The following is a 25,194-nucleotide window of genomic DNA, read 5'->3' on the forward strand; positions in this document are numbered from 1 at the left end:
ATCATTTCGAACAGAAAATATATGTTTTACTGTAGCAAATAACGTGATTTAACCCAATTTGACCTTCACTTCAAACGCAAACAAACAGAACAACCAGTTCGACTAATTTCATGTAGCCGAACTGGTTGTTGTTGTTGTGGTTGAAATGAAGGAGAAAACTGGTTAAATCATGTTATTTACTAGAGGAAAACATATATTTTCTGTTAAAATGTTTAAATATAATGGCTCTTGTTCGCTCGCCAGAAAACAAAACCATCAAGCTCGTATGTACTGACAAACGGTACTGTTGAGTTGCGCACACTAACATTAGTAATGTTACGCTAACATTAACTACGCTAAATATAATGGTTCTTGTTCCACCACTGGCTCGCTTCGCTCACATGAAAATAATACATCAAGCTCGTATGTACTGGCAAGCAGTAATGTTGAGCTCTGCCCGCTAAAAAAAATAGTAAAACTAACACATTAAAATTAAAGAAATTAATGACTTACTTTTATGACCAGGACGACGAAGCTTGTGGGCCATCAGGGTATTCTGACTGTGACGACTTAACTTCTATGACGTGAATATCTTTCCTGTATGATAGACACAAACGGCACTTGGGACACTGTAAACGCTGGGGTATTACATTATGAGGTTCCAGACAATTATCAACATTGGATGGCGTATCAGAAAATTCACCATGAAATTTAGGAAATGCTTTTAATTACGGAATACTGCAGCCGCTAAGGGTTTCTATAACTTCAATCGTAGAATACATAAAACGACCTCACTTGAACTAATAAGGACCTGACTTGGACAAAGGTTTCCACGGAAAAGGATTTGTTGGAAAGGGTATGAAGAGACCACTTCAAGAGATAAAGGAAGGGGGTTGGGAAATATTAACCACCCTGTGCAAACTTTCCATTCGTATGGGTTTGTGATTGGTTAATGGAAAAACAACAGTGTGTAGAAAGTAAACATGAACTAGAACGAGAAACTTGTCCAGAGCAAGTATTTATGTGAAATTTGGGCGTGACAAAGTGATAACAAAATGTAGGGTAAGTTCTGGATGAACCGTTTTTTTTTTTTTTATTCATGAAAATTATTTTTTAGTGAATTAACCTAAAGTGATCACTATAACGCACAATCATTGCACCATATTGTCTCTGAAGCAAAGTTTTTTCATCACAATATAAGTTGGTGAAATGTTATATTTATAATAAAATAAATTTTTGAATATACTTACCCGGTGATTATATAAGCTGCAACTCTGTTGCTCGACAGAAAACTCTACGTTAAAAATCCGCCAGCGATCGCTATGCAGGTAGGGGGTGTACTACAACAGCGCCATCTGTCGTGCAGGTACTCAGTACTCAATGTAAACACAGAACTCAATTTTCTCCTCGGTCCACTGGGTCTCTATTGGGGAGGAATTGAGGGTCCTTTAATATATAATCACCGGGTAAGTATATTCAAAAATTTATCTTATTATAAAAATAACATTTTTCAATATTAAACTTAGCCGGTGATTATATAAGCTGATTCACACCCAGGGGGGTGGGTAGAGACCAGCAATAATTGTTTACATTATTATGAGCTAAGGATTTTTTATTTCATTTTAGCAGTTATTCAAAATAACAAACATAAAATAAATAAGTACCTGGTAAGGAAGTCGACTTGAACAATTACTCTGCCTTTTTAAGTACGTCTTCCTTACGGAGCCTCGCGATCCTCTTAGGATGCTGAGCGACCCCTAGGAGCTGAAGTATCAAGGGTTGCAACCCATACTACAGGACCTCATCAAAACCTCTAATCTAGGCGCTTCTCAAGAAAAGAATTTGACCACCCGCCAAATCAACCAGGATGCGAAAGGCTTCTTAGCCTTCCGGACAACCCAAAAACAACAATAAAAAAACATTTCAAGAGAAAGATTAAAAAGGTTATGGAATTAGGGAATTGTAGTGGTTGAGCCCTCACCCACTACTGCACTTGTTGCTACGAATGGTCCCAGAGTGTAGCAGTTCTCGTAAAGAGACTGGACATTCTTAAGATAAAAAGACGCGAACACTGACTTGCTTTTCCAATAGGTTGCGTCGATTATACTTTGCAGAGATCTATTTTGTTTAAAGGCCACGGAAGTTGCGACAGCTCTAACTTCGTGTGTCCTTACCTTCAGCAAAGCTTGGTCTTCCTCATTCAGATGGGAATGAGCTTCTCGTATTAACAGTCTGATAAAATAGGATAAAGCTTTCTTTGACCTAGGCAAAGATGGTTTCTTAACTGAACACCATAAAGCTTCAGACGGACCTCGTAAAGGTTTAGTTCGTTTTAAATAGAACTTAAGAGCTCTTACAGGGCATAAGACTCTTTCTAGTTCATTTCCAACCATACGATAAGTTTGGAATATCGAACGATATTGGCCAAGGCCGAGAAGGCAGCTCGTTTTTGGCTAGAAAACCAAGTTGTAGAACATCTAGCCGTTTCGGATGAGAATCCGATGTTCTTGCTGAAGGCATGAATCTCACTGACTCTTTTAGCTGTGGCTAAGCATACCAGGAAAAGAGTCTTTAAGGTGAGATCTTTCAGGGAGGCTGATTGTAGCGGTTCGAACCTGTCTGACATAAGGAATCTTAGTACCACGTCTAAATTCCAACCAGGTGTAACCAAACGACGCTCCTTCGTGGTCTCAAAAGACTTAAGGAGGTCCTGTAGATCTTTATGTTTGGAAAGATCTAAGCCTCTGTGACGGAAGACTGATGCCAACATGCTTCTGTAACCCTTGATAGTGGGAGCTGAAAGAGATCGTTCTTTCCTCAGAAGTAAGAGGAAGTCAGCTATTTGAGTTACAGAGGTACTGGTCGAGGATACGGATACTGACTTGCACCAGTTTCGGAAGATTTCCCACTTCGATTGGTAGACTCTAAGGGTGGATGTTCTCCTTGCTCTAGCAATCGCTCTGGCTGCCTCCTTCGAAAAGCCTCTAGCTCTCGAGAGTCTTTCATAGTCTGAAGGCAGTCAGGCGAAGAGCGTGGAGGCCTTGGTGTACCTTCTTTACGTGTGGCTGACGTAGAAGGTCCACCCTTAGGGGAAGTGTTCTGGGAACGTCTACTAGCCATCTAAGTACCTCGGTGAACCATTCTCTCGCGGGCCAGAGGGAAGCAACTAGCGTCAACCTTGTCCCTTCGTGAGAGGCGAACTTCTGCAGTACCTTGTTGACAATCTTGAACGGAGGGAATGCATATAGATCTAGATGTGACCAATCTAGGAGAAAGGCATCTATATGAACTGCTGCTGGGTCCGGGATTGGTGAGCAAAATATTGGGAGCCTCTTGGTCATCGAGGTTGCGAAGAGATCTATGGTTGGCTGGCCCCAGGTGGCCCAAAGTCTCTTGCATACATCCTTGTGGAGGGTCCATTCTGTTGGAATTATTTGTCCCTTCCGACTGAGACAATCTGCCATGACATTCAAGTTGCCTTGGATGAACCTCGTTACTAGTGATATGTCTAGACCTTTTGACCAGGTGAGGAGGTCTCTTGCGATCTCGTACAACGTCAGAGAGTAGGTCCCTCCTTGCTTGGAGATGTACGCCAAAGCCGTGGTGTTGTCCGAGTTCACCTCCACCACTTTGCCTTGAAGGAGAGACCTGAAGCTTTTCCAGGCCAGACGTACTGCCAGTAGCTCCTTGCAGTTGAAATGCATTGTCCTTTGACTCGAGTTCCATAATCCCGAGCATTCCCGACCGGCTAATGTCGCACCCCAGCCTACGTCCGATGCGTCCGAGAAGAGAACGTGGTTGGGAGTCTGAACAGTCAGGGGAAGACCCTCTCTTAGGTTGATATAGTCCTTTCACCAAGTCAGACAAGACTTCATCTTTTCGGAAACCGGGATCGAGACCGCTTCTAGCGTCTTGTCCTTTTTCCAGTGAAAAGCTAGATGGTATAGAAGAGGACGGAGGTGTAGTCTTCCTAGTGACACAATTTGATCCACGGATGACAGCGTCCCTACCAGACTCATCCACAGCCTGACTGAGCAGCGTTCCTTCTTCAGCATCTTCTGGATGGATAGCAGGGCTGGGGGCTGATCGTCTTGTTCAGCAACGTCCTCATCAGAGGGTTCCTCATCCGAAACTGATGAGGAAACGGCAACGGAGTGGGCAACGTCTGACTCGTTGAATCCGGTCGCACTGGTGGATGCGTGACGGAGCCGGACGCAATATCATGGAACTGCTGCACAGTCTGTGAACTGTCAACAACCATGGGTGCGCGAGGAAGTACAGCGTCAACCCGAAACTGTCTAGACCGTCTGGGTTGTGCAGTCAACACCCTACCGGGTTGCTGAGGTTGACGCACTGCGTCACAACAAGTCACCTCTGCTGGTTGTTGAACGTCCTGAACGTCAACAACCACCTCCGAGCGTCGCTTAACGTCAACGTGCGGCTGGCAACCCACACTGGGTCGCATCGGTGGAGGAGCCACCTCAACTGGCAGATGCGATTAGGTTACCTCAGCGTCAACAGGGCGCACAACCGACCGGTTGGAAGGTTGTTGGCCAGAAGGTTCTTCTCCGCATTTAAGTCCTCTATCAAGGACACAAGCTTGGACTGCATGTCTTGCAGCAAAGCCCATTTAGGGTCTACGGGAGCAGGTGTGGCAACAGACGGGGTTAGCGACTGAGGCGGAACCGTTTACCATCCCTGAAAGCCTTGTTATGCGTGACATAATAGTACAGCAAAACTTCAAAGGCTCGACAACAGCTGAGAAGTTGACCTGTAAACAACTTGGAGCGTCTCCTGGCTAGGCGCCAGGGCGAGTCTACCAGAATTGAGAAGTCTATCTGGGCAGAGGCATGAACTCCCAAGCCTAGAACTTCTCTCGTGTCATATCAGACTCTCGCTCTATAAACCAGTTTAAAAGAAGGGAAAGCAAAGGCTGTATCCCCCAAACTCCTCCTGGTGAAAAAACCAGTCGCCTAGCCAACGTAACGCTCTCTAGGAGAGCGAGAGAGCACTAGCTTAAAAACAACGGCTTCGAAGTAGCTAGGCCTAGTGTAAGTTCTGACGTTTAGGCGAACGAGGAGCAGCAGTTACAAGAACCGGACGAAGATCCTTAAAAAAAATCATCATGATTTAATTAAAGTCCATAGGAGGCTAAGCAGCTTAAGGCTCCTCTCCATCTGACAGAGTCCTCAAGGGAATATCAGTAGGAGGGAGAACAGCAACTTCCTCATCTACAGGAACCTTGTCCGATAAAAGCCGAGTCTCTCACTGGTGCATTAGTAGCGGACCAGAACGCAACGTCATGTAACTGCTTGACAGTCTGTGAACTGTCAACAACTGAACTGTCAACCACAACAGGTGCGTGAGGACGTACAGCGTCCACTCGAGACTGCTTTGACTGCCTAGACTGAGCAGTCAAAACAACTCTAGAATGCGGAGGTTGACGCACCGCGTCAAAACAAAACAACTTAAGACTGTTGTTGTACCTCGCGAACGTCAACGGAAGGTTCCGTGCGTCGCTGAACGTCAACATGCGGCTGGCAGGGTACACTGGAACGCATGGGTGGCGGGACTCTCTCAGCTGGAGTGCGGCAGAAGGTCGCCTCAGCGTCCACAGGACGCACAACCGTGGTTGGTTGTAGGCTAGAGGTTGGTGCACAGTCAACCTTCTCCGCACGAAAGTCCTGCATCAATGACGTTAACTGAGACTGCATGGTCTGCAGCAAAGACCACTTAGGGTCTACAGGAGCAGGTGCGGCAACAGATGGTGTGACTGCCTGATGCGGTACCGCTTTGCCTCTCTTAGGAGGTGAGCAGTCGTCGGAAGACTGCAGCGAGTCCGAACTGACCCAGTGGCTACAACTGGGCCGTTGGACTTGCGCGGAAGGGACCGACTTGCGCTTAAGAAGCCGCGAGACCTTGGTCCATGGTTTCTTACGAGAAACCTCTTCCGCAGACGAGGAATAAATGGGCTCTCTCGTCTTTGTGTGGGTGGGGCGATCTTGGGTAGATACGCCCGAAACCACGGAGGGAAACGTCTGTTCGCTGATTAAAGCCTCTCGAACCCTTTGGTCGTACGACATTGCTTCTCCCCTGGGCTTGGGAGCTTGCAAGAGGTCCCGGACTGGGAGGACGACAGGCACGAACAGACGAACCCTCGGACGCAACACTGTAACACTTTGCGCCTCGGACGCAACACTGTAACACTTTGCGTATATCACTTTATCACTTCGATTTTCTGTTTTGCACTTATTTCTACCTGAAACACGCAATTCTACCCTTCATTAAAAGGTAGTAATTGCGAAATTAGTCGTATAATGCAAGCTCATAATACCAGCAAAAAACAGAAAACATATTTTAAGATAAAAAGAAAAATCAGTGGCTGGGAAAGAGACTAAACACTAGTTCATATAACTACGTTTTCAATCTCTCACCGCACATAGCCTGGGGACGAGAATAAAAACCTAAAAACGTTTTATCCTTCCTCCCCGTACAGAGACTAGGGACGCGAGTAACACGAGAACAACGTTACCCGCTTGAACGGAACGTTTACTCTCCTCTCTCTCCCTCCGTCTCTATCTCTCTCTCTCTTTCTCTCTTGATTTCGCACCTAAGAGAAGAGCCCAATTATATATCGTCAAAAAAACATGTTATTTGACTAAAGGAAAAAACTGAAAGGTTTTTCAAATAAAAAGTTCCTTTAAATTAGAATTTAAAACATTTAAGCTAAGAAAGAATGAACAAAACGTCAGAATCGATTTACTCTTACTGCAAAGTGAAACCGTAATACACTCTCTCTCTATCGTAACGATAGAGCGCATGTTGAACGTCCTGAACGTCCACAACTGCGTAGCATAAAAAATTAAACGTTAGTTCATCTTTGAAAACAGTACGAAGACTATCAAAGAAAATCTTTCATAAAATATTACATTTAAAAAGTTTTAAATCCTTAGCTCTTTAAAAGCTAATTACGATATAAAGGGCTCAACGTTGATTAACTTCGGTTTCCAAGTTAGGACCGCCTACTCTCAGGAAAGTTCTATATAAACAAAACATTAAAATTATTTTTATATGTTTATAATAAATGCAAAGTTAATCGAAGAGGCCTAATAAAGGCGGAGAGATATAAAATATATAGAGGAAAATCTATAACGTGATATAATTACTAAAAGCCTAAACATACTTCCGTCTAAGGGAAGGGTCGGCCATTTAAAAGTGAAAGAAAGTCCATACTATCTTTGTCACCATAATTAAATCTATCCAAAACGAGTTCAAGTTTTGAGATGAAGATAAAACACCTGCATAGCGAAAGCTCAAAACTAGAATAGTGTACTTCACCAATAGTTGTGAAAACAAATCCAGTTAGCACAGCGAATTAGTAGGTCTTGCCGGTAGCCCGACAGAGAGAAAATTGAGTTCTGTGTTTACATTGAGTACTGAGTACCTGCACGACAGATGGCGCTGTTGTAGTACACCCCCTACCTGCATAGCGATCGCTGGCGGATTTTTAACGTAGAGTTTTCTGTCGAGCAACAGAGTTGCAGCTTATATAATCACCGGCTAAGTTTAATATTGAAAAATGAAGCTTCAAAAAAAAAATCTCGAAATGTACAGATCATCCACAGGTATGGACGATCCATACAGGAATATGAAGCCTCAAAATAAACATTTATTAAAAATAAAAATTAGATAAATTTGTAATTTGCCACCAGTTTCCATTTAACCCTGGATAGGTACGCTCCTCGGACACCCCTTTAAGGGTATACTCGGACGCGAACGACCCCGACGCCAAAAAAAATTCTTGAAAAATCAGTTTTTGCAGTAACCTCCTTTTTTCTTTTGCCAAAAAAAACTTCAATGAATGCTTAAAACAACTGTAAAGATAAATACTACTCATCTCCAGAAAAACTATTTATTATAAATATTTTAAAAAATTAAGTAGAAAAAAAAAGACCTGACATAAAAATTCATAAAAAAAAAGTTTATACATATATACACAAATCCTTTTAGGAATTTATTCTTGAATGTTTAGGACACATCTTGATGTATTTTGGATGAAGTCAGACCCATGGAGGTGAAGATCTGAAATGAGAAAAAAAGGGTAACTTTTTTTGGCCAAAAAAATTTGTCCAAATTTCATGAATTTTTTTGGGTACCCAAATGAAATAGGAAGTGGCTAATTGTTTTAGGGAATAAACATATGTTATCTTAAAATAGAAATATGTAAAAAAATCTTCATTATTTTGTAAATTACATTTATATCAGGGGCCATATCTAGAGGTAATTTTTTGAGTACTTAGAAATTTCGTAAAAAAATACATATATTTAATATATAATATGATATTTATGCAGGTAAAAATATACCAAAATATCACAAATTCTATAGGGAACAAGAATATATATAGATAGGGCAGCTTACGCTTCGGATATGTCCACAAAATGGCCGCCAACCACACTGACTCAGACTCCCTAATCTGCCACTTGAAATGTAGGAAGGGTATGACAATTTCAAGGTGTTATTTACTAATATAATTATTATTGGATATGCATAAAAATTGTATGGTGGGTTGCTGGATAATTGTCGATTATTTTACGACTATAAAATTAAAATTCTGACCCAAAAAAATTTTTTTGAAGGGAAATAAAATCGAAAAAAAAAATGTAAAACAATATAATATTTTAGCTAAAAAAATTTGATGATATTCAATCAAAAAAGAAGTAAACAAAATTTTCCGACAAATAAACATCTAGAGGAATCATTACTCTGTGATAGTTCCTTAGTACGTAGTAATTTTGAAAGAATTGGGAAAAAACGAAAAAATGGCAATCACCGGAAAATCGAACACATACCTATATATACGCCATATCTGGCTAAAAAAAAGATAGGCATGGGTAGCCAGATCATCTAGAAACACTTTCCAACACTATAAAAATATAAGTTTTGCGACACTACTTGCCAATTCCTTACGGTAACATGACTAAGCAAAAAAATGCAAAACCAATAAAAAGGGGCACTCGCGGAAAAATGGCTAACATTCTAATATACGGCATTTCAGAAAAAAAAAATTCAGCCACGTGCTAGGCAAACCATCAAGGCACATTTTCCGACAAATAAACATCTAAATGAATCATTACTCTGTGATAGTTCCTTAGTACGTAGTAATTTTGAAAGAAATGGGAAAAAACGAAAAAATGGCAATCACAGGAAAATCGAACACATACCTATATATACGCCATATCTGGCTAAAAAAAAAAAGATAGGCATGGGTAGCCAGATCATCTAGAAACACTTTCCAACACTATAAAATTATAAGTTTTGCGACACTACTTGCCAATTCCTTACGGTAACATGACTAAGCAAAAAAATGCAAAACAAATAAAAAGGGGCACTCGTGGAAAAATGGCCATTCTAATATACGGCATTTCAGAAAAAAAAAATTTCAGCCACGTGCTAGGCAAACCATCAAGGCACATTTTCCGACAAATAAACATATAAATGAATCATTACTCTGTGATAGTTCCTTAGTACGTAGTAATTTTGAAAGAAATGGGAAAAAACGAAAAAATGGCAATCACAGGAAAATCGAACACATACTTATATATACGCCATATCTGGCTTAAAAAAAATAGGCATGGGTAGCCAGATCATCTAGAAACACTTTCCAACACTATAAAAATATAAGTTTTGCGACACTACTTGCCAATTCCTAACGGTAACATGACTAAGCAAAAAAATGCAAAACAAATAAAAAGGGGCACTCGCGGAAAAATGCCCAACATTCTAATATACGGCATCTCAGATAAAAAAAAAGACATGCACGTGTTAGCCCAACCATCAAGGCACACTTTCTAACACAAACATGAAAAAAAAAATCAATAATATACGGCAATTCCTTACTACGTAGTAAATTTTTACAAATATTGAAAAAAAACAGAAATTGGCAACCGCAGTTAAATACCCAACATACCAATAACTACGTCGTATCTGACAAAAACAAAATCTTGCATGGGTAGCCAGATCATCTAGACACACTTTCCAACACTAAAAAAGCAAAAGTTTTACGACACTATTTGGCAATATCTTACGGAAAAATGACTTGGCAAAAAAATGAAAAAAAATGAAAAAGGGGCACTCGCGGTAAAATGCCCGACATTCTAATATACGGCATCTCAGATAAAAAAAAAGACATGCACGTGTTAGCCCAACCATCAAGGCACACTTTCTAACACAAACATGAAAAAAAAAATGAATAATATACGGCAATTCCTTACTACGTAGTAATTTTTACAAATATTGAAAAAAAACAGAAATTGGTAACCGCAGTTAAATACCCAATATACCAATAACTACGTCGTATCTGACAAAAACAAAGTCACGCATGGGTAGCCAGATCATCTAGACACTTTCCAACACTAAACAAGCAAAAGTTTTACGACACTATTTGGCAATACCTTACGGAAAAATGACTTGGCAAAAAAATGAAAAAAAAATGAAAAAGGGGCACTCGCGGTAAAATGGTCCTCGTGGTGATGAACGACATTTTAACTAAAAAAAAAATCATGCACATGGTAGCCAAACAATCCACCAAGACTTTCCACAACTGCTAACCTATACAAGTTGCACCATTCTACGACAATTTCATAATACGTAATAACTTTGATAATTATGCAAACTACCTTAGAAGGGTAAACTCGGTCGCGCTCGACCCCGACGCGTCTCAGAAATCGGGGAAGGAGTACAGCTACAGCAATGCACATCTGGACACTACTAAAGCGTGTAGGGGAGACACCTCCTGCAGGTCGATCACCCACAAATTCAGTCACGGGGGTGAGTCACGTGAGAAAAACCTGTTTTTTTTTTGACGCTCGGGGTCGCGAACGACCCACCGTACCTATCCAGGGTTAAATAGACCATAATGTTGATTTTAAATGATTTGCAACCTGAATAGATATCTATGTTGAAATAATGAAGGCGATTTAATTTTCATCTTGCTTTTTTACACAAGTAGTTGAGAAAAATGTGGTTACATTATCTGCTTTACCTTACAAAGCTTACAAGGCTTAAGACAAACAAAAATCAGTACTTTTTAAACTTTCCAGGATGACAGACCTAATTTTGGCTATCATGTAATAAATGAAATTATTTTTACATTTTAATGCACTGATACAATAGAAACACAATGTAGGACCAGCCTACCATACAAAATCATGCTTGAAGCCTGCCTACTTGATATTATATGAAAAAAGAGTTCAACACACAAACAGCATAAATATTTTTGTTTACATGTGGATTCCGTACACTAAAAAACCAAGCTGTACGAAACATCCACAGCCAGTCATTGAAATGTAAACAAACTTCACAGGTGGTGTACTAAATCACTAAAATCTCGTCATATCACATATAGTCATATTTAGGTGTACAATGCCTAACCTTCACACTCCTAGCATATTCATAAGCACCACAAACCATAACTTAGAGTCAAAATATTACATCAGGAATGAGAAAAACAGGAAAACTCTCTTCATTCATGCGCTGTTGGTTCCCGTTCTCTAATGGAGGGACAGAGGTGTCAAAGGTGTGTAACTTCATTTTCTCTTTCACTCTTTAAACCCTAACTAACTTAAAATAATGTGGTCTAGAGAGCTTTTGTACGGTACATCCATATGTACGGTTCATCCAGAACTTCTATAAAGGAATAATAGCAAGATAGAATGGAGTGTATAAAAAAACCTGTAATTTTTGGGTCAAACGTAATACGTATATGTGGGTATTACATAAACGGAATGGTATAGCTGTATTGGATCAAGTAAAATACTTGAATAAACCGGCTGATGTAGAATACTCAAATGTGGCGGGTAAAATGACAGAGGAAAATGGGGAGGGGTTAAAAGAGAAGAAGTACTGTAATCCTATTGGTGGTAGCGAACGAGACCGACTACAACCAACCTGTAAAATGTCAACAAAGAAATGAAAAATATACCGTTAGTATAGGATATAGATAATTAGCTAATTTTTTCATCGGTATATTATGCATCCAAGAAGGAGACGAAAAGGCCTGTTTTACCATGATATACCTTTTCCCCGGTATGTTTTCCCCACCCAAAAACCAGTTCCCACTGGGGGTCCCCCTTTATCGGCAGATATATATATATATATATATATATATATATATATATATATATATATATATATATATATATATATATATATATATATATATATATATATATATATATATATATATATATATGTGTGTTTCTAAATCTATTCATTTCCGACTGGAACGAGTGTCACTTTCGAAGAGAACGGACCTCTTCTATAGGAAAAAAAAAGTAGTTTTTTCCCAAGGTTACATTACCCTGTAATAAAGTATGACAATACCAAATATTGTTCCGTGTCCTTCTATAATTTTACCATTTTGACAGTGTTTCATTATTGTTACTCGATTTTGATTACGAGAACTGTTTTATTATGATTACTTTTATGACGATGACTAACGACAACAGTTTCAAAAAATGTTATTTTTATTAGTAAAATAAATTTTTGAATATACTTACCCGATATTCATGTAGCTGTCAACTCCGTTGCCCGACAGAATTCTATGGAGGGATACGCCAGCTATCACAATACTAGAAGGGGGTGTACTTACCAGCGCCACCTGTGGCCAGGTACTCAAGTACTTCTTGTTGACACCTCCTCAATTATTCCTCGGTCCACTGGTTCTCTATGGGGAGGAAGGGAGGGTCGATTAAATCATGATTATCGGGTAAGTATATTCAAAAATTTATTTTACTAATAAAAATAACATTTTTCAATATTAAACTTACCCGATAATCATGTAGCTGATTCACACCCAGGGGGGTGGGTGAAAACCAGTGTACAAGATTAAAGGATAGCTAAGTATCCCATATTTCATATAACAGTTATCTCAAATAACAATGAAATAATAAGTACCTGGTAAGGAAGTCGAATTGAACCGTTACTCTGCCTCTTTTTTAAGTTCGTCTTCCTTACTGAGCGCAGCGTTCCTCTTGGAGGCTGAATCAACCCAAAGGTGCTAAAGTATATAGGGTTGCAACCCCTACTAAAGGACCTCTACAAAACCTCTAACCCAGGCGCTTCTCAAGAATGAATAGACCACCCGCCAAATCAAAAGGATGCGGAAGGCTTCTTAGCCTACCGTAACAACCATAAAAACAACAATAAAAGCATTCAAGAGAAAGGTTAAAAAAAGGTTATGGGATTAAGGGAATGTAGTGGCTGAGCCCTCACCTACTACTGCACTCGCTGCTACGAATGGTCCCAGGGTGTAGCAGTTCTCGTAAAGAGACTGGACATCTTTAAGATAAAATGATGCAAACACTGACTTGCTCCTCCAATAGGTTGCATCCATTATGCTCTGCAGAGAACGGTTTTTATCAAAGGCCATCGAAGTAGCTACGGCTCTTACTTCGTGGGTCCTTACCTTCAGCAATGCAAGGTCTTCCTCCTTTAAGTGAGAATGGGCTTCTCTAATCAGAAGCCTTATATAATACGAAACCCCGTTCTTGGACATGGGCCTCGAAGGTTTCTTGATGGCACACCATAAGGCTTCTGACTGTCCTCGAATAGGTTTAGACCTCTTAAGATAATATTTGAGAGCTCTGACAGGGCAAAGAACTCTCTCTAGTTCGTTACCTACCATGTTGGAGAGGCTAGGTATTTCAAACGATCTAGGCCAAGGACGTGAAGGAAGTTCGTTCTTTGCTAGGAATCCGAGCTGAAAAGAATATGTTGCAGATTCGGTCGTGAAACCAATGTTCTTGCTGAAGGCATGAACCTCACTGACTCTCTTAGCTGTTGCAAGGCAGACGAGAAAAAGAGTCTTGAGGGTAAGGTCCTTGAAGGAAGCTGACTGGAGAGGTTCGAACCTAGATGACATAAGGAACCTTAAGACTACGTCTAGGTTCCAGCCTGGAGTGGATAGACGACGCTCTTTAGACGTCTCAAAAGACTTAAGAATGTCTTGAAGGTCCTTGTTGGAAGAAAGGTCCAAACCTCTGTGGCGGAGAACTGAAGCCAACATACTCCTATACCCTTTAATCGTAGGGGCTGAAAGGGATCTCTCATTCCTAAGATGTAGAAGGAAGTCAGCTATTTGGGTCACAGAGGTATTGGTAGAGGATATTGAATTGGCTCTACACCAGCTTCGGAAGACTTCCCACTTAGACTGGTAGACTCTACGAGTGGAAACCCTTCTTGCTCTGGCAATCGCACTGGCTGCCTCCTTCGAAAAGCCTCTAGCTCTAGCGAATCTTTCGACAGTCTGAAGGCAGTCAGCCGAAGAGCGTGGAGGTTTGGGTGCAACCTGTCTACGTGAGGTTGACGTAGAAGGTCCACTCTTAGAGGTAGAGTCCTGGGGATGTCGACTAGCCATTGAAGTACCTCTGTGAACCATTCTCTTGCAGGCCAAAGGGGAGCAACCAGCGTCAGCCGTGTCCCTTCGTGCGAGATGAATTTCTGCAGAACTTTGTTTATTATCTTGAACGGTGGGAATGCGTAAAGGTCGAGATGGGACCAGTTCAGTAGAAAAGCATCCACATGAACTGCTGCAGGGTCTGGAACAGGGGAACAGTACAGCGGAAGTCTCTTGGTTATGGAGGTGGCAAACAGATCTATGGTAGGTTGACCCCACAAGGTCCAAAGTCTGTTGCACACACTCTTGTGGAGGGTCCATTCCGTGGGAATGACCTGATTCCTTCTGCTTAGGCGATCTGCTGAGACGTTCATATTGCCCTGAATGAACCTCGTGACCAGAGTGAGGTTTAGACCTCTTGACCAAATGAGGAGGTCCCTTGCGATCTCGAATAGGCTCCTCGAATGGGTCCCTCCTTGCTTGGAGATGTAAGCCAAGGCTGTGGTGTTGTCTGAGTTCACCTCCACCACTTTGCCTAGCAGGAGGGACTTGAAGTTCAGCAGGGCTAAATGAACTGCTAGTAGCTCCTTGCAGTTGATGTGGAGCAATCCCTGTTCCTCGTTCCACGTTCCCGAGCATTCCCGTCCGTTCAAGGTCGCACCCCAGCCCGAGTCCGATGCATCTGAGAAGAGATGAAGATTGGGGGTCTGAATAGCCAACGATAGGCCCTCCCTGAGAAGGAGATTGTTCTTCCACCACAGGAGAGTGGTCTTCATCTCTTGGGTGATTGGGATAGAGACTGCTTCGAGAGTCGAACCCTTGTCCCAATGAGCTGCAAGATGGAATTGAAGAGGGCGGAGGTGGAGTCTCCCTAGCTCGATGAACAGGGCCAGTGATGAAAGGGTCCCTGTGAGACTCATCCACTGTCTCACCGAGCAACTGCTCCTCTTCAGCATGCTCATGATGCACTCTAGGGCTTGGCTTATCCTGGGGGCCGATGGAAAAGCCCGAAAATCCTGACTCCGAATCTCCATTCCCAGGTACACAATGGATTGGGAGGGAATGAGCTGAGACTTTTCTATGTTGACTAACAGACCCAGTTGTCTGATTAAGTCCAAAGTCCAGTTGAGATTCTCCAGACAGCGACGACTCGTGGAGGCTCTCAACAGCCAGTCGTCTAAGTAGAGGGAGGCTCTGATGTCCGATAAGTGTAGGAATTTTGCTATATTCCTCATCAGATGAGTGAACACCATAGGAGCTGTGCTTAGGCCAAAACACAGGGCTTGGAATTGGTAGACAACCTTTCCAAAAACGAATCTCAGGAAAGGTTGGGAGTCTGGATGAATAGGAACGTGAAAGTAGGCATCTTTCAAGTCCAACGAGACCATCCAGTCCTCCTGTCTGACCGCTGCTAGGACCGACTTCGTCGTCTCCATCGTGAACGTCTGCTTGGTGACATACGCGTTGAGCGCGCTGACGTCCAGCACCGGTCTCCAACCTCCTGTCTTCTTGGCCACAAGAAAGAGACGGTTGTAGAAGCCCGGGGATTGATGGTCCCGGACTATAACCACTGCCTTCTTCTGCACAAGTAGCGACACCTCCTGGTGCAATGCTAGCCTCTTGTCCTCTTCTTTGTAGTTGGGAGAGAGGTTGATGGGAGATGTGGTCAGAGGTGGTTTGAGGCAGAATGGAATCCTGTAACTGTCCCTCAGCCAACTGACAGACTGGGCGTCTGCACCTCTCTTATCCCAGGCTCGCCAGAAGATCTTGAGTCTGGCTCCTACTGCTGTCTGGAGATGCGGAGAGTCAGTTTTTTCCTTTAGATGTCTTGGAGCCTTTCCTAGACTTGCTCCTGTAAGAGTCTGGACGGGAGCTTCCTCGGCTGGGGGCTCTACCACGAAAGGGCGGTATGAACCTCGTAGCAGGGGTATCAGCCACTGGGGAGCGATAAGTCTTGGGGACTGAGGTAGCAACCTTAGACTTACGAGCCGATGAGGCTACAAGATCGTGTGTGTCCTTTTGTATCAGGGCAGCAGACAAGTCCTTAACCAGCTCTTCGGGGAAGAGGAACTTCGAGAGCGGAGCAAAAAGGAGTTGTGACCTTTGACAAGGTGTAATGCTGGAGGAAAGGAAGGTACACAGCTGTTCCCTTTTCTTCAAAACCCCTGATACAAACATCGACGCAAGCTCACCAGATCCATCCCTAATGGCCTTATCCATGCAGGACATTAATAGCATGGCAGAATCCTTGTCCGCAGGAGAGGTCTTCTTGCTGAGGGCCCCCAGGCACCAGTCTAGAAAGTTGAACATCTCAAATGCTCTAAATACTCCCTTCAGTAAGTGATCAAGGTCTGAGAAGGTCCAGCAAACCTTAGAGCGCCTCATTGCAGTTCTCCGAGGCGAGTCTACCAGACTTGAGAAGTCAGCCTGGGCAGAGGCAGGTACTCCCAAGCCTGGTGCTTCTCCTGTGGCATACCAAACGCTCGCTTTCGAAGTGAGCTTAGTCGGAGGGAACATGAAAGAAGTTTTGCCAAGGTGTTGCTTAGTCTGCAGCCACTCCCCTAAGATCCTTAACGCTCTCTTAGAGGACCTTGCTAGGACTAGCTTAGTATAGGTGGACTTAGCTTGTTGTATGCCCAGCGAAAACTCAGATGGCGGAGAGCGGGGAATAGCAGAGACAAAGTGGTCTGGGTAAACCTCCCTAAGCAGAGCCAAGACCTTACGAAAGTCAATAGACTGTGGAGAAGGCTTGGATTCATCCACGTCTGACGAGGGATCCAGGTGTGCCGCCTCATCATCAGACGCCTCATCACCAGAGTGTAGCGAAGAGATCGGACAAGAATGCTGAACAGCAGAGTCAGAACGAGTAGGAACAATATTAGTGGTTTCCTCTTCAAGTAACTGTTGAGGGAAAACCTGAGGCTCAGACTGCAAAGGCTGAATAAAAGACGAAGCAGAAGGAAGGCGCATGGGTGAAGGAGGCTGACTCCTAGCATGAGTGGTTGAACCCAAGGGTTGTGCTTGCTGAGCTGTTGGCGGAAGCGGAGTAGCAAGTTCCTGTTCCTGTGGTGTGAGCGGAGCGCGTTGAGGTAGAGGCTGCGCAGAACAAGGTAAATGTCTCGCAAGCTGAGGCTCCTGAGGCGCAAGGCTAAGGTGTAGTGGTGCTTGCCTTGTGGAGGGTTGAGCTCGCTGCAGCGAGAGCTGAGGAGACTGACTCATGGACGGGAGAGGTTGTTGTACCTCAACCGAGTGTTGCACCACTGGTGGAGCAGCAAGTGGAGGCGGAGGAAGAGAGGTATAATCCTCCTGATCCCATTGTAAAGGTTGCCTTAAAGAAGGCGGAGGCTGAACACCACTGGGAACAGCAAACTCAGAACGAGGCTCAACATCGTACGCCTGGCAGGTGGTACTGCGATCAGGCGGAGCGAGCGCAGGCGGAGCGAGCGCAGGCGGAGCGAGCGCAGGCGGAGCGAGCGCAGGCGGAGGGAGTGTAGGCGGAGGCGGAGGCGCAACACTCTCAGCCCGACACTCACGCATCAAGTCCGAAAGCTGTGCTTGCATGGACTGTAGAAGAGTCCACTTGGGGTCGGCAGAAACTACAGTAGGCTGAGGTAAAGCCTTAACAGTCGAGCTCTGTTGTGGCAGAACCTTACTCCTCTTGGGCGGAGTGCAGTCGACAGAGGACTGCGGCGAGTCAGAGCTGAGCCAATGACTGCAACCTGGCTGAGCACTCGCGGACTGGACTCTGCGTTTAAGTGGTCTCGAGACCTGAGACCAACGTTTCTTCCCTGACAGTTGATCAGCGGACGAGAAAAAGACGGGCTCAATCGTCTGCAGGTGGGAGTGACGGTCTTTGGAAGACACGCCCGCAACCACCGAGGATACTTCTGTGCGCCTAACAAGGCCTGCCGAACCCTTATGCCCTTCGACATTGCTTCTCCCCTGGGCTTGGGAGCTTGCAAGAGGTCCCGGACTGGGAGGACGACTGGCTCGCACAGAAGTATCCTCACGCACCACACTGGCACTGACACTAGCACTTGGCACTGCACTGACACTAGCACTCGTCACAGCACTGGCACTAATTCCACCCACTGCACTCTTGACCTTAAGTTCCTTGACTTCGGCCATCAGAGACTTATGATCACTTACCACTGACTCTACTTTATCGCCTAAGGCCTGAATAGCACGCAAAACAACAGACATATCAGGCGGAGGGCAAACAGTAGGTTCGGGGGTAGCCACTACAGGGGTAGGAAAAGGTAGGGGATCATGAGGTGAGGAAAAAAGTGAAGAGTGAGAAGAACTCCTCCTAACTCTACCTCTCTCTAACTTAGTTGAATATTTCAAAAGACGGACAAATTCCAGTTCCGAAAGTCCGGCGCATTCCTCACATCGATTTTCTAACTGACAGGGCCTGTCCCTACAGTCAGAACAAGCGGTGTGAGGATCTACCGAGGCCTTCGGAATACGCCTATTGCAAGACCTACATCGTCTATGGGAGGGGGCTTGCGAAATGTCAGACATCTTGAATCCAAAGAGTTAGCCAAAGGGGGTTCCAAAATCAAGCAAAAGATCGTTAACCGTTAATCAGGACTATATAAAAGCTATCTAGCTAATATAAGAAGGTTTCCAGTAAAGCGACAGCCGAAATCTGAGAGAATACTTCACCAATTAGCCGTGAAAATACTCGAAGATCATAAGCGTATCCCAGAACGTCTTGCCGGAAGCACGACAGAGGAATAATTGAGGAGGTGTCAACAAGAAGTACTTGAGTACCTGGCCACAGGTGGCGCTGGTAAGTACACCCCCTTCTAGTATTGTGATAGCTGGCGTATCCCTCCATAGAATTCTGTCGGGCAACGGAGTTGACAGCTACATGATTATCGGGTAAGTTTAATATTGAAAATTTAATTGTACAAACATAAAAGCAAGTACAGAATATTTTAAGATGTTTCGAACGTAATTAATGACGATGCCTATCACAAAGCCATAGCTTTTCAGCTATGGTAGTCCAACAGTACCCAAAGTGCTACTGTCCTCAGAGGGTTGTGTCTCCAGTGGGCACCTACCCACTGAGGCTAAACATGTTATATAGGGAATATGCAGGGGTGACCAACACCACTTTCCTACCTTTTTATATATTGTATAAAGTGTGTATGGAACAATTCATTAAAATATACATGATAATATTACCATAGCATTGCTACCATTAGCAATGCCTTTGTAACATTCTTAACACTGTGTATCATTGGTAACGTTGCTTAATTTAACATTCCCAGTACATACATGAGTTTTGTGACCTGGGAACTCCTAGGTTAGGTTAGGTGGGCTTGTTAGGTTTTGTACCCTTTTTGTACTTTTTATATATTGTGTAAAACTTATATCGAAAAATTATTTAAAAAGCTTATGGAAGTATCTAGCATTACTATCGCTAGTAATGTCACCGTACCGTTGGTAACGCTGTGTAACATTCGTATCGAGGCTAATTTTACTGTTCTCAGTACAGTGGAACCTCTACATATGATCTTAATTCGTTCCAGAAACTGCTTCGTATGTTAAAACAATCGTATGTTGGAGCAAATATTCCCATAAGAATACACTGTAATTTGTATAATTCGTTCCACACCCCAAAAACCTATAACAACTCCTTAATAAATTACTACATATAATTACACATAACAATAACAAAAAAGATAATTATAAAGAAATAAATAAAAAATGTGTTTTTATTGTCACTTTACCTTAGAGACAGTCCAACGCAGGTGTAGGGTTTGCTACGCTACGCCAGGAGGATACGGTCGATCAGCGAGTAGGTAGACATGGTGTTAACATGTTCTTTAAATAAATACTCTCTCTCTCTCGTTCTTTTTCACTGTTAGTGATAGAGACGTCTATTAATTTTTTCTGAGAGAGAAAGAGAGAGAGAGATATTAAACAAAAATGTGTCGTGTACATTTGATTTTTAACAGCGTCAACGAGTTGAAAGGAAATTAAATGTAACTAAAAAGTAATATCAGCGAATCTGAATTCCTTTATTAACTAAAACAAATAATGATAAAAACGCACTCGTATGCGCAAACACACACACACACACAGTAGGAGACACTATCGGCGAGGAGGTAGAGATGGTGACTGCGATAACGTACCGTAACTTACACTACGGAAACTTTAATCTAACTTAGGTTTTTTTTTTCTTTTTTTTATAATTCATATTTTTGCATTTTTTCTTCTTTTGACTTTTAATTTTCATCACCTTCAGTGACGAGTTACGGTACGTTAGCACCTGTGTGTGTGTGTTTGTGCATACGCACACAAGTGTGTTTTATCAATACTTTTTTTTTTGTTAATAAAGGAATTCGGATTCGCAGTTATTACTTTCTTAGTTACATTCAATTGTCTTTCAACTCGTTGACGCAGTTAAAAATCACATGTACTCTAAACACATTTTTCTTTAATCTCTTTCTCTAGGAAAAAAAATAATGGGCGTCTCTAACACAACAGTGAAGAACAACAAGAGAGAGAGAGAGAGAGAGAGAGAGAGAGAGAGAGAGAGAGAGAGAGAGAGAGAGAGAGAGAGATTTTATTTAAAGAACATGCTGATACTATGTTTGGAGAGAAACAGAAAAAGAGAGAGGACTTGTTTTAAAGAGCTTGTTAATGCTATATTGGTTTTCTTTACTTCACTTTTTTCTTTCTTTCTGTTCATCACGCTGGCCCTTCTCACAAATGATCGTTGCCAACAATCTCTTTGTCCTTTATCCCTATGAACAAAAGGCATTCTATCTCTTCCAGGGTATTGCTACGATGTCTTGTAATAATGGTGATCGATGGTATATCTGCTTTAATGGCTGCCTTCTGCTTGATGATCGTCGAGATCATAGGCCTATTCCGGCCATATTGTTTAGCCATATCACTCACATGCACACTGCTCTCATGTTTTTCTATAATTTCTTGCTTCAATTCTAATGAAAGAATTGCCTTCTTCCTTTTCTCACCACTACCTGTACTGAAACTTAGCTTCTTAGGCACCTTGATTATAGGTAAAATCAAAAAGGAAATGTGAGAAAAGGAAGAAAATAAGCACTGTTAATAACAGACCAAACAGAGGACAACCACATGATACACACAAGAACCGAAAACAGAGCGCTGGACGCTCAATGGCGTCCCTCTTACGTGCTGCCATCTACCAGCGTAAACAAGATCTACATCGGATGTTGGAGCATTACTTCGGGTGTCGAGACACAAATTTGATGGAATTTTACTTCCGATGTTATAACAATCGTATGTAGAGGTTCCACTGTAAATACCTGAGGTTTGTGACCTGTCAACTACTAGGTTAGGTTAGGTGGGTTTGTTAGGTTCTGTAAACTTTTTGTACTATTTATATATTGTGTAACCGGTAATATTACCTTAACAATCCGAGTCATCGTTGGTAACATTGTGTATCATTGGTAACGTTGCTAATGTTATCGTTTGGCATACATTCGTGAGTGAAATTGTTATCAGGTTATTACCAATTATGTCTGACAAATGGCTCAATTGCCTGAAAGGGACATGGCAGGGGAGACCCCATTCACTAACTCAACAAAGCCTGGTTGGGGGCATTTTCCCTATATAACATGTTTAGCCTCAGCGGGTAGGACCCACTGAGGACATGATGCCCGCTGAGAACAGTAGCACTTCGGACCCACCATAACTCAATAACTATGGCTTGCCGTTAGGAATCATAATTCAAAATCGGTATTATTACAGTTTCATCTATTATGGGAAACCTATTGTAATAATATATTTCCCGAGTAAAGCAAGTCTTTTGTAGTATTTCTGTAAAATATTATCTGTCGCAAATGCCTAGTTCTTTATATATCGACGATCAAACTCACGCTACTCATGTCTTCCTCCCAGACTTTTTCTAAGTCTGTTGTTATTGTTGACTGTGTCTTGTATTTGCTTAAATGAGCCCTGTAACCACTATAATCCGCAGACAAACTAGTCCACTATGAAGTCTTACACATTTGGCCAATCACAGCGCCTGTCCACTATGACGTCACACGTTTGGCCAATCACAGCGCGACAATACATTATCTTACCCAGGCATTTCATTTCGTTCTTAGACATGAAGGCCATAGGAAGCACGTCATCTCATGTTGCACAAGAAGTTGAAATTCCATCTTCTTGTCCTGACTGTTTCCTAACTTACAATGAATTTATTGTAACTTATTCGGGGAATATGGAAAAACTAGTGGATTTGTGCCAGAGACACAATTTAATTTTACAAAATAAAAAAATTGTCCTGCATGTCAAGGAACCTTCGCAACGGCTTCACATTTTCCTCAAAGCACCAGCACTTCTTTATGAACCAACAGTTTAAGGTAAGCTTCATTAATTTATAGAGTATATTATAATGGTGATAGTATAACGATGTATACAGCAGTACCATCACTTTGGATTTGGTTTGATGGATGTGTTAGGTAGTGGCTGTAAGGGGGGGGGGGGCCTCGCAGGGGCTAGGCCTAGGAAGGGGTACAGGGCCCTTGCGTGGTTGTATTAGGTTCGGTGGTGTCCCGAAATTCACTGTGGCCTTAATGGGGGGTCGCAAGGGGGGCGGAGCCCCCCCCCTCTTTGGTAGGCCTAGGTAGGGGTACAGGGCCCCTAGGCTAGGTTAGGTGGGTTTATTAGGTTCAGTAGTGCCCTGAAAATCACTGTGGCCTTAAGGGGGGGGTCGCAGAGGGGGCGGAGCCCCCCCCCCCCGTAGGGCTAGGTAGGGGTATAGGGGGAGGGGTGGTGGAAGGATAAGTATTCATTTATTGCAAATATCATTTGACGCCCCTTCCCCCAACCCAAAACCCCGGTTCCCACCTGGTGTCCCCCATGATTGTTGTAATGAAGTAGGGTCTTTCTGCATTCTAGAACAACTTGTTGTTTTAACTCCAATTACATAGTAAATCTCTAAATCGGATAGTTTGTGGTCAAAATAAACGTTAAATTCGTTGGAACTACACTATATCTGATGCAACAAATATATTTTTATTCCAGTTTCCCCATAATGGATGAAACTGTAAATTTACCTCAAAATCCCGCAAAATACAATAAAATTTCCAGTCTTACTACCTACAAACCGATTATCGCACCCTTGTACATTTCTGCCGGAAGACCGAGGAACCAAAATAAACTGTAACACGAACAAGTAATGATACATAAAACACCTACTTTGTTCAAAGTTGTTCGGAGATCATCCACATGGGTAGGCTACAGCAGAGACCGATTTTCACTCAAATGAAAGTCAATTATGATAATCTACGCCAATTAAAGTACACCGGAGGTTAGTAACTAACTTTGCGTTTTCCGTAGGGTAAGTTGTGCATAGGTTTGTATTCAGTCAGAACTTCATTCAGACTGTCAAAGACGCAGACTCACTGTCACTCACTGTGTTTTGTGGCAACATTCCTACAACTTTTCTTTTTAATTAACAATAATCTTCATATTTACATTGGTAGATTATGTGAAATTAACTAAAGATAATCAAAGTAAAAATTACTAAACTTTTATATTTAACGTAATTTATATAGAAATATTAGCAAATTAACGTGATTAACTTTCTTTTCGAGACTGTGTTGTTTGCTTCTAAAATATGGACCTAATTCTTATGTTTGATCAACAGTTGTTTGCTTTGACAATTGCTAATATCATTTTTACATTTGTTTAAAGTTTTATTAAGATGAGTCTTGCCTTGCATCAATGCTCCATCAATAGAGTTTAAATATTCATTATGAACTGGTATTCGTCCTCGTCTTGTCATAGGACAATATAAAAGTTATTAACTAAAAGGTACTAGCGACGGCTGGGGGGTCTCATGGGGTCCTGTCCACCCCCCCCCCCTCATCATTTTTTTAGGGGGTAAAAGGTGACTGTTAGACTTGAATTTTCGTGAAGAGAAGGTTGACAATTAAACTTGGAATTTTCAAAAATAATAAAATTAAATTAAATTCAGTATAAGGGTGGGGAAATATTTATTTTGTCTGTCTGTTAGGGTTTCCACCTTTATTAAGTTACTGTGTTTTTTACACATTTTTTTACAACGTATCCCTTGCTCAATAGTTAAAACCATTAGTGATTCAACATTTGAAAGTAAATCTATGATACCCACGAGCATTAGTGTTAAAACCATTCTAATAAAAAAAAATGTAAAGAAGGGTTAATATAAACTCTTATTACCTTCAATGCACAAGTGGTTTATTTCCCTTTTGATTCGACTTTTATGCATTGCCATTTTCAAGAAGAAAAAGATATTTTCCCTTATTCTCGGGTCAAGAATTAAATTGAAATCATAAACTGATTGTGGCTAAATGCATGAAAGTCACATGTGTTAGCGATAACATCATAATTAAACATTTGCTAAAAAATATAGACAAGGTGTATTACGGAGTGAACATCAGTTCACTTCCCGTGATGATTTATTTCTTAGGCAGAGTGTATATATATATATATATATATATATATATATATATATATATATATATATATATATATATATATATATATATACTGTATATAAGCCTACAGTGAGGAGGAGAGAGTTTTGGTCAGTATTGAGATGAGTGGAACCCTACCGCGTTTCTAGGCTCACTATTGGGTGGTTGTGTGCCGGTGGGTTGTGGTCACAAACAGCTGCCTCGCTGCTCACTTATGGACGCTCATGAGAGGAACTAGATCCCAAGTTAAAGTAGAACACGGAGAAGCAGGTGCGTAATCACGGGCAGAAGGGTGATTGTGTTTTGGAGGCTGGGAGCATGAAGATAGGTTCTCACAATGAGCGTAGCAC

The 25,194-nt window shown here is 42.1% G+C and overlaps 1 long non-coding RNA gene across 1 annotated transcript in view; it reads right to left on the bottom strand.

The window, feature by feature from the left end:
* Positions 1–24,212, bottom strand: part of LOC137659520 (uncharacterized) — a 73,274-nt gene extending 49,062 nt beyond the window's left edge. The window contains exon 1 of the long non-coding RNA XR_011047566.1: positions 23,583–24,212. This is a non-coding gene — a long non-coding RNA (uncharacterized lncRNA). The remainder of the gene's footprint in view (positions 1–23,582) is intronic.
* Between the last annotated feature and the right edge of the window lie 982 nt (positions 24,213–25,194).

This window comes from Palaemon carinicauda, chromosome 20 (assembly GCF_036898095.1).
Source record: "Palaemon carinicauda isolate YSFRI2023 chromosome 20, ASM3689809v2, whole genome shotgun sequence".
NCBI lineage: Eukaryota > Metazoa > Arthropoda > Malacostraca > Decapoda > Palaemonidae > Palaemon > Palaemon carinicauda.